At 45.5% G+C, this 10,179-nt stretch overlaps 1 pseudogene; it reads right to left on the bottom strand.

Moving 5' to 3' along the window:
* Positions 1–9,196: 9,196 nt before the first annotated feature.
* On the bottom strand, positions 9,197–9,316 carry LOC136642828 (5S ribosomal RNA; annotated as a pseudogene).
* Between the last annotated feature and the right edge of the window lie 863 nt (positions 9,317–10,179).

The raw sequence follows: 10,179 nt of genomic DNA on the forward strand, positions 1-10,179 counted from the left end.
TACTCAAAGCAACATCTCTCCAAAATGAGGGAAGACACTGTTATGGAGCATTCCCCACTTCCCAAGCAGTGAGATGTTTCCCATGTACGTTCTCAGATGGCTGGAGGCTTACCCGTCACAGGTTACAAGTCCTGTATATAAGTCCATCTGCGGTTACAAGCCATGATAACTATATGCAGCCTCCAGGTTTTAGAAGTAGTCTATCTCTGTACGCCAGGTACAAGGGCGTGGCAACAGGATACTGTACAGGTATCTTTTCTCTTGAGTGCTGGACTAGATGGGCCTTGGCCTGACCCAACAGGGCTCTTCTTCTTTTGCTCTTATATGGTGTTTTTGTAAAATTTGCTTTATTTACAAATATACAACTTTTTAAGACCTGCAGCTGCATGCCATGAAGTTAGGATGATTATAGCAGGTATGATCCTGTCTCTCCTCCATATGTTTAGTATTCACACAGCTGTCATGAAAAAAAAAGGTTCCTGTTATCTGGGAAGGGTGAAAACTAACTAAAAATTGCAAAGAACATCCTTAACTGTAAATGCAGATCAAGAAGCTGTCAAGGGAGAGTATGTGATTTCCTTGGGGGGGGGGAGGGAGGTGTGATCACAACTTTTCAGGGATATCTAGGTATCTCAGTTTAGGTTCAAAGTTTGGATTAGATGATTGATGCCATACCTACAGGATAAAACTTCACAAACTAAGCTTTTAATAACCAAGCATTTGATTTATTTATACCTCAAATCCCCAAAGCCACACTTCTTCAGTGCTTTCATTACTTTCTCCACTGACTTCAGGTAAAGCTCACCCAAGGAGCAGAGGACCTAAACAAAAAGTTCAAAAACTAATAATCCAAAGTGAGATTGCTTCCCAGACAGAGACTCCCAAGAGTCCCAGTCCCACTGCTGACTTAGATGGTGCTGGAACATGAGTGGTCTTTGGAATTCACAAACCAATACCAAACTTGTCCAAGTTACATTACTAAGGCTACAATCCTATGCACACTTACCTGAGAGTAAGCACCACTGAACACAATGGAACTTACTTCAAAGTAGACATACATAGGATTGGGCTCTAATACTACTAAAAAGATGTGTCTAGTTCTGGGTTTTTTTAAGGTCACAGAGCATTTTTATGTGTGTTTGATCCACTAGAGCTGTGTGAAGCTGCCACCATTCCAGTCACAATCCAAGCGCCTCTGTGCCAAGCTGGCACCCAGGATTGGTAGCCCCTGCTTCCCTCTCCTTTCCCCTTGCTTCTCTCCCCAAGTGCAACTGAAGCTGCTGTGCCAGTGTGGGCAGGACAGGCAACTTTTGTGGGCTGCCTTGCTGAATTCAGCCCCTTATGTTTGGGAAAGACAGTCTGGCTCTCTTGCCCTCCCTCCTGAATTCAGGCTACTGCCTAGTTTTTCAGGCTTCCTGCCTTTATACCCTGACTTTAATCAGAAGATGTGCCTGATCTTGGCATGATTGCCCTATTGCTCCTGCAGTTCATTGCTCCCTATGCAGCAGCTACAGATCACACTTCGTCTTTGGTGTGGCCTCACTGATGGGATATGCCTATATCTGAGGTCGGGGAGGGTAGCAGAAAATGGTTGCAGCAGATCCCCTTTAGTCTGATTTTTACCTCAGGGAACCTCTCTCACCCAGGCTGAGAAGAACAGGCTTGTTAAACATTTCAAACAAAGAGGCATTTATTTAAAGCTTCATTTTATATACAGCTTCTGATGATCAGAGATTCATCTAAACTTAGGTGACAGCAAGTCCCTAGATCTGGCTCACCCTGCAGGCTGTATGTGATCAGGATGGCCGAGGCATCCTGGTTTGCTAATCCTTTCAGAGCTCTGAACTTTTCTCTCAGGAGAAAGACCCACACATTCATTCTTTCTGAGGAAAAAAAATGTCTGAGGAGAAAAGGCAGGAAAGAGTTAAGGCCATACCCCCAAGATTCATGGAAGGAATATAGAAAAAAAAACAAACCAATCTTCCCCCTCTGGACAGCAGTTGGAGTTGTACCTACTTCAACACTCACCATAGATCCACAAACCCCCTGCTATCCTCCTTAGGGCGCAATCCCAAAAGCATCCTAGGCCAGTGTGCCATAAGGCACTTCTGTGACGATTCAGGAGAAGAGAGGCTCTGCAGAGCTGGCAGAGGGATAGATTTGTGCTGGTCTTTCCAGACCCATGTAGGGGTCTTGGGAGGGCAGAATGGAAGCATTCTGGTATGGGGGGAGAGTGGGTGGTGAACAGGCGGCCCACAATTGAGCAGGGAATGGGGCCAGGATCCAGCACTTTGTGCCAGATCCTAACCCAAGTCCCAAGCAGCCAGGAGTAGGTCCAGGCTGCTTGGATCTGTGCCACCTCTTGAGGTGGCACAGATCCAAGTAGCCCCATTGGGGTGCTGCAGTATTACCCAGGGTAAGGAGAACGCATTCCCCTTGTCCCGGGTTGAGCCGCAAGTGACCTCAACCCCACATTAGATACGGGAAAAGCCAGTTGGCCTCCTCATTCCAGCACGGATTAGGTTGGGTTGCCAATCTGTCTTGTGTGCAGTCACATTGACAACATGCTAGTTCCTGTGATTTGCTATTTTTGTGAATGTTCTGAATGTGTGTGAGGGAGCCTATTTTTAAAGTGCTTTAGGGTAAGCTCAGTATTAGCCCAAGGCCTTTGTTAAGAACTTCCTTTACCTGACACTCCAGCTGCTGGACTCCAGGCTGCTCAATTGAGTATTGTGAGGCAGATTGAGCAGCTGCAGAGATAGTTAGGGAAGTTTATTTCATGGGACAGACAATCTGACTCACCTCTAGTTGCTGACACAATTTCAAGGTCCATGCTAAAAGACTCGCTCCTTGCCAGTAGCAAAAGTCAGACAACATTCTTCCTTCCTCTCTTCCCCAATTTTCATTCCCCCTCCTTTCACAGCACCCTGAAACCAGTGGTGTCGCAAGGCAAGGCAATGGGGATAGGCTGCTCCGGGTGTGAGGCTTGATAGGGAGTGACATGACACTACCCAAGCCTGCCTTCTGTGGTTCTTGGGCTGCTTCAGACCCAGCCACCCATGCCGTCACGCACCCTTGCCTTTTATTGTGTTTTACATAAGAACAGCCCCACTGGATCAGGCCATAGGCCCATCTAGTCCAGCTTCCTGTATCTCACTGCGGGCCATCAAATGCCCCAGGGAGCACACCAGATAACAAGAGACCTGCAGCCTGGTGCCCTCCCTTGCATCTGGCCTTCTGACATAGCCCATTTCTAAAAACAGGAGGTTGCACATACACATAGTGGCTTGTAACCCGTAATGGATTTTTCCTCCAGAAACTTGTCCAATCCCCTTTTAAAGGTGTCCAGGCCAGATGCCATCACCACATCCTATGGCAAGGAGTTCCACAGACCAACCACACACTGAATAAAGAAATATTTTCTTTTGTCTGTTCTAACTCTGCCAACACTCAATGTTAGTGGATGTCCCCTGGTTCTGGTGTTATGTGAGAGTGTAAAGAGCATCTCTCTATCCACTCTGTCCATCCCCTGCATAATTTTGTATGTCTCAATCATGTCCCCCCTGAGGCGCCTCTTTTCTAGGCTGAAGAGGCCCAAACGCTGTAGCCTTTCCTCATAAGGAAGGTGCCCCAGCCCCGTAATCATCTTAGTCGCTCTCTTTTGCACCTTTTCCATTTCCACTATGTCTTTTTTGAGATGCGGCGACCAGAACTGGACACAATACTCCAGGTGTGGCCTTACCATAGATTTGTACAATGGCATTATATTAGCCGTTTTGTTCTCAGTACCTTTTCTAATGATCCCAAGCATAGAATTGGCCTTCTTCACTGCTGCCGCACATTGGGTGGACACTTTCATCAACCTGTCCACCACCACCCAAGATCTCTCTCCTGATCTGTCACAGACAGCTCAGAACCTATCAGCCTATATGTGAAGTTTTGATTTTTTGCCCCAATGTGCATGACTTTACACTTACTTACATTGAAACGCATCTGACATTTTGCTGCCCATTCTGCCAGTTTGGAGAGATCCTTCTGGAGCTCCTCACAATCACGTCTGGTCTTCACCACTCGGAAAAGTTTGGTGTTGTCTGCAAACTTTGCCACCTCACTGCTCACTCCTGTCTCCAGGTCATTTATGAAGAGGTTGAAAAGCACTGGTCCCAGGTCAGATCCTTGAGGCACACCACTTTTCACCTCTCTCCATTCTGAAAATTGCCCATTGACACCCACTCTCTGTTTCTGTTTCTGTTTTCACCCCTCACCAGCAAGAGTGTGAGGTGTCTGGGCCTAAAATGGCCTGAAAATTGCTGAAGAGACGCAGGCTTCTCACATTTAAACCAGGCAGGGGATTGGACTACATGGTCTTGAAGGCCTTTTCCAACTCTGTGATTCTATAAAAAGATTCTCCCCGTCTGTAAGCCCACCCATATTCTTCAATAACCAGACACTGAAAAATTCGCACTCCAGCTATGACATACTTCTCATGAGAGAAATGTACTTCTCTTATTTCTGCCTCTGGGGAAACTGTTAGAACCAAAGTTATGTGCCAGGAGACTCTCAGTGGCTTTTGTATTGTGTGAATCTGGATTTATATCCATTTGCTGTATATTCATATTACATTTTATATTAAAGGTCTCTGTGACCTCTTGACTTAGATGGTCTGAGCTGGACATAAAAGCTAATGCAAGTTGCTTAGAAAGGTCTAACAATGTATTAAAAAGAGTGTCTAATAAGCGCACACACTCCAACTCCCTGGATGATCAAAGCTTAGTTTTGCTGAAGATACTGTTTGCTATAGAGAAATAATCCTTGTGGTTCTTGCACAAGCTATTGTTGCAGAGAAACCAAAAGGCTGCCCTTAGGCCATGCACTGAGTATAGATAGATTCAGGAGAAACAAAATAAAATGGGTTTATTCCCATATAAACTTTGTCCTTTCAGCTTGTTAAAGCACTGAGAGCCCTCTGCAGTGTCCCTGAGATAACTGGCAAAGATGCCGGTCAGTAGAAAGCAGTGCTCAGGTTTTGGTTTAAAAAACATGATTATTTATTTGCTATTTGTTGTACTTTGCTGCAGATGCTATTTTTTCCAGAGACTGGAGAAGCGAATGGAGGCATTCTGTGGCTTCTGCCATTGGCCAGAGCACTAAAGACCCCTGGGAGGTTGCCCCATGGCAAAGGCAAAGTCAGTCCGGCCCATGGCAAAGGCAAAGTCAATCAGTCAGAAAACAGAGCAATTGCAAAGAGCCACCTCTTCTTCCCTGTATGAAAATGAACTCTGTTCCAACTAGCAGTTTCTCAGAGTCTGGAAGAGCAAACGGGGGCATTGACCAGAGGATTAAGATGCTCTTGGTTCATCACTGAGGGTTGTTGCAAACCCCTCGGGAATCAACTTGATTTAAAGGTGGAGTATACATTAATAAATACGTTGTGATCTGTTTTGAATGCCTTCCTTGTAGGTGGGGAAAGGTGGGATAGAAATATTTTAAATAAATTATCTCTGTATGTCACCTGACAGCCATGCTACAAAGATAGACCAGGGCCTAAAATGCCAACAGAAACATGGACATTTATCTTCTTCTAAAACACGGACAAGCTTCTTCTAAAATGATTTGATTACAACTCCTCAAGCTTGATATGAACCCCTAAAGTTGAATCCTTATGGAATAAGCCCCACTGAATTCAGTTATGAGAAAAGATGCCCTACAAAGTCCTCTAGCTATATCCTTATCTAAATGTGTCCTTTCCAAAGGAGGAACCTTGGGAGCTGAGAGAAGAGACCAACCTGAGATTCTAAACCACGAGAATGTACTCCTTTTCAGCAGCTTCCCAGATACAAGAAACAATGTAGCAAAGGCACTTTCTACCCAATATTTAGTTCAGTGATGTTCAACAAGTGTGCCACAGCATACTGGTGTACCACGGGTGGTCTGCAGGTATGCTATGGAAGAAAGGGGGAGGATCATTTATTAGTAGGGCCATTGGGGGATGTGAACCCCAAACCAGCAATATGGTGTGCTTTGGTAGTTTATAAAAAGAAAAAAGAAAGGATGGGGCGTGTTGGCAGTTTTAGCTATTTATCAATGTGTTGTGAAATGAAAAAGGTTGAAAATCATTGATGGGAGGGGTTTAGGACTGGCAGACCCCTGCTCTGCCAGATCCACTACTCTGTCGGGCTGAAAAGAAAATATTTCTTTACCCAGCATGTAATTAGTTTGTGGAACTCCTTGCAACAGGATATAGTGATGGCATCTTGCCTGGATGCCTTTAAGAGGGGATTGGACAAATTTCTGGAGGAGAAGTTCATTACGGGTTACAAGTCATAGTAGGTATGCGCAAGCTCTTGGTTTCAGAGGCAGGTTGCCTCTGATTGCCAGATGCAGGGGAGGGCACTGGGATGCAGGTTGTGTCTGTTGTCTTGTGAGCTTCCTCAGGCATTTGGTGGGTCACTGTGAGATATAGGAAGCTGGACTAGATGGGCCTTTGGTCTGCCCAGTGGGGCTCTTCTTATGTTCTTACGGAGCCTGCATCCTTATTGGGGGAATTTGTTCCCTTCTCCAGAGAAGACTCGAGAAGACTCCAGCAGTTGCTGTGTTGCCCATAGGATGTAGCAGTAGCCATTTTGGCACCGCTGCTCCTCTGGGTGCCAGACAGTTTAGGAATGGGCTGTTACTAGCAGCCCATTTTCTTCCAGCTGTGTATTAAAGAGAGTGACCATAATATCTTACTCTTAAGCGTTCCTAGACATGCATAGTAATTTAGTTATACTGCCTCTAGTGACTTTAATCGCTATGTGGCTTCATTGTCAGTTGAGGATACATACAACCTACCAAAGGGAATGAAACCTCCTAGTTTTACAATTAGAAAGAAGAAGAAAGGCTTCCCAACGTTGTACTTTTCTCATCTATCCCAATTTTACAACCAATTTACTTTGCAATACTGATTAACATACTAATAGCATTCCCCATAGTTCCCAGAAAGAATTCCAGTTGAGATTATCCATTAAACCTACAGTGATAGCATCTGGTAGTTGTTGTTAACAGGGGAAATAGTAACTTCTTAAAGGTTCTCTGTCGTTAGTTTTGGACCTAGTTATAAATTGCAGGTGTACGTGCCTTCCCTAACCTCTCAGAGCATGTAGAGAATAGGGCCTTCATTAAAAAGTTTGACTCTTCCTACCTAGATTTTAAATATATATTTGTAAATAGACATGAAAAGTACCAGTGTTATGGCATCAAACTGTATAGCATCAGTCTGAACATAAACTGTACAAAAGACAACCTGGCTATTATTAAACCCATACCAGCAAAACAAAGTACAGTACTTACACAACTAAACATCTAGAGGAATAATATTCTCCTGACTTTAACCTGATAAATCTGCCCAAAATGCTTTGTTGGTTATCTGAAGGAGAAAAGATTGGAATAAGAATAAGGAATAAGAAGGAATAAGATTGAACTATGCTCTAATAAAGGATGGAAGAACACAAGAACATAAGAAGAGCCCTGCTGGATCAGGCCAAAGGCCCATCTAGTCCAGCTTCCTGTATATCACAGTAGCCCACCAGATGCCTCAGAGAGCACACAAGACAAGATACCTGCATCCTCTTGCCACTCCTTTGCACCTGGCATTCTGAAGTAAAGAGGGCAAGTCTGGTTTTTCTTTGCACTACTTGTCTCACCTAAATTGGGTTCATTTTCCCATTAGGGCAATTGCCAAAATCCTGTCAAACCAAGATACTTGTGAGAGTTTCCCCTGACTTCCAGTGTAAAGTAATGTTCATATGAGCAGTGACTAGAAAGTAAGTATAAGCATGCCCTGTATCCATGGGGGTTCCATTCCAGATTCTCCCATGGTTACGTGAAACCATGGATATGAGTGAACGCCTTCCCCCCCCCCCACCTTCCAGAGCCAAAAGGTGTTCTGCTCTCTCACCTCCAGAGGGTCCTCTGAGCCCGGCAGAGGCCACAGACTGAGCCTGACAGTTATAAAAAATAAACCAAAAGTGGTTTCTCCATGAAACCACTTCATCAAGTAGTTTCTCCATTAAACCAAAAGTGACTTTTTAGTGCCTTATAGGCCCTCAGGTGCTTCCACAGGCCTCCTTACGCTTTATAAGGCATTAAAAACGTCACTTCCGGTTTCATGGAGACACTGGAAATTGCATTTTTTAAACTGTCAGTTTCAGTCCAAGTCTGCGGTTGTCCACGACCTCTTTGGGGTTCAGAGGACTCTCCAGAGGTAAGGGAAATTGAGCTCCCTTTCCCTCTGGAGGGAGCGCATGCAGCGGGTCACACGTGGGGGCCCAATCTATGGATATGTGAATCCGCCAATACAGGAACCACGGATACAGGGGACCCCTGTAATTAGTTCTTTATGAAAGACTTTGAATGACCATCCAAAATGGATAGCAGTGCCAGCAGAGGATCCAGCTGAATTTCCAGATTAGGAATTTTAGAGATATATGAAAAAATAACATCAATAAAGGTTTGCATACATTTCAGAATGAATGAAAAATGAACTGAATTGGTCCCACAGTTCATTTTTATTAGTTTCAAGCCAAATGCCTTATAAACACAAATGTAAATCTGAACGAAATAAATGGCACATGCAATTGTTCTGAACTCTACCACTATCACTGGACATCTATCCTCTTCACTGATCTGACTACTCATCCCCTCCTCCCATAAGATAAAAATCAACATTTTTCTTGGTTCGGTAGACCAGAGAAGAAGGTGAGTGAAAGAACAGAAGAGGAACTGGTGGATGGAATCAAGAGAGCATCTTTCCAGTAACAATGGTATTGTTAATGATAAATGTTGCAACCTGGCAACCCCTGATGAGCAGTTCCCATGAGTGAGTAGTGATCCACTTCTTTCTTCCCCTCAGCACAAGCTATTGGAACAGAGAAGGAACCAATGCCCTCTTCCATTTAAAACATGACTGCTATTTCTTCCTTTAAATACACATATTGGGATGAAGTAGCCTGCAGTTCTATCACTCAAGATGCTTTTGAATATGGGTATGTTCACAGAAATGTTTCTTCATACATTTCACTCAGAGATAATCTATTGGTAGGTCATGGCAACCATTGGTCAGTGCCATCTTGTGGACACAAGGAGTTAGCAGAGTGAGGAAGATTTCATGGTGTGTATCTCTGGTTGGCAACCTTCAGTCTCGAAAGACTATGGTATAAGCCTACAGCACCTGGTATTCTCAGGCGGTCTCCCATCCAAGTACTAACCAGGCCTGACCCTGCTTAGCTTCTAAGATCAGACAAGATCAGACATGTGCAGGGTAACAGTTGCTGTTTGTGTATCTCTCATTCCTTTTTTATATAACAAGGATTTACAACTAAAGAGAGAAATGAAAGGTCATGAGGCACTTAGGAATGCTATTTCCCCGTTATCTGCTTCTACATTATTGAGTAGTTTCCTTTGTGACTCATCTTTTCTCCAAGGAAAAATATCTCTGAATCCTTTGGGAAATAGGGCTGTAATTCTGAGGTACAGTTGCACTTTGTGTGCTACAGTTCCCAGAATCAATCTCTGCTGTTTCTAAGCAGGGCTACCCCTGTCTGACTCACAGTGGGTTTCCAAGGTTTCAGAGTGAGCAATAATGCAGTTGGTGGACCAGTGGTTTGATTCGGTATAAGAGAACAAGGATGGTATAGTGCTGGGGTCTGCAACCTGTGTTTTTTGAGCCACATGCGGCTCTTTCAGCCATCTGCTGTGGCTCCCAAGTGGGGGCTGGAAGCGGGGCGCTTTCCCCGCGGCCGCTGCCCAGCCAGCCCAGCCCCGAGGGCGCCTCTCTTTGGCGCGATGTGCTGCAGGCGCTGGCTGCTGGTGAGTGCGGGGCCGGGGTGCCGCCCTCGCCCACAGCAGCTCCTTCGGCAGGCAGGGGCAGTGGCGGTCTCCTGCACCTGCTCTCTGCACCCCACTGCGAGCAGGCGCGGGGGGCAGCCGGGCACCTCTTCCCTGCACCCTCCCTTCCTTCTCCCTGCAGCGGCAGGGGGCTGAACTGCAGGACAGGGCCGCTGGTGGCGGGCGCGGGGGGTGCTTTGCAGGGACCCCTGTGGCCGGGCAGGGAGAGCTGGCGGTGCATGGGCTCAGCGGGAAAGGGCGGGTGAAAGTGGGTAAAAGTGGCAAAGGGGGTGACAGAGCGCCTCTCTGTCACCC

Source organism: Tiliqua scincoides, chromosome 2, assembly GCF_035046505.1.
Source record: "Tiliqua scincoides isolate rTilSci1 chromosome 2, rTilSci1.hap2, whole genome shotgun sequence".
Taxonomy (NCBI): Eukaryota; Metazoa; Chordata; class Lepidosauria; order Squamata; family Scincidae; genus Tiliqua; species Tiliqua scincoides.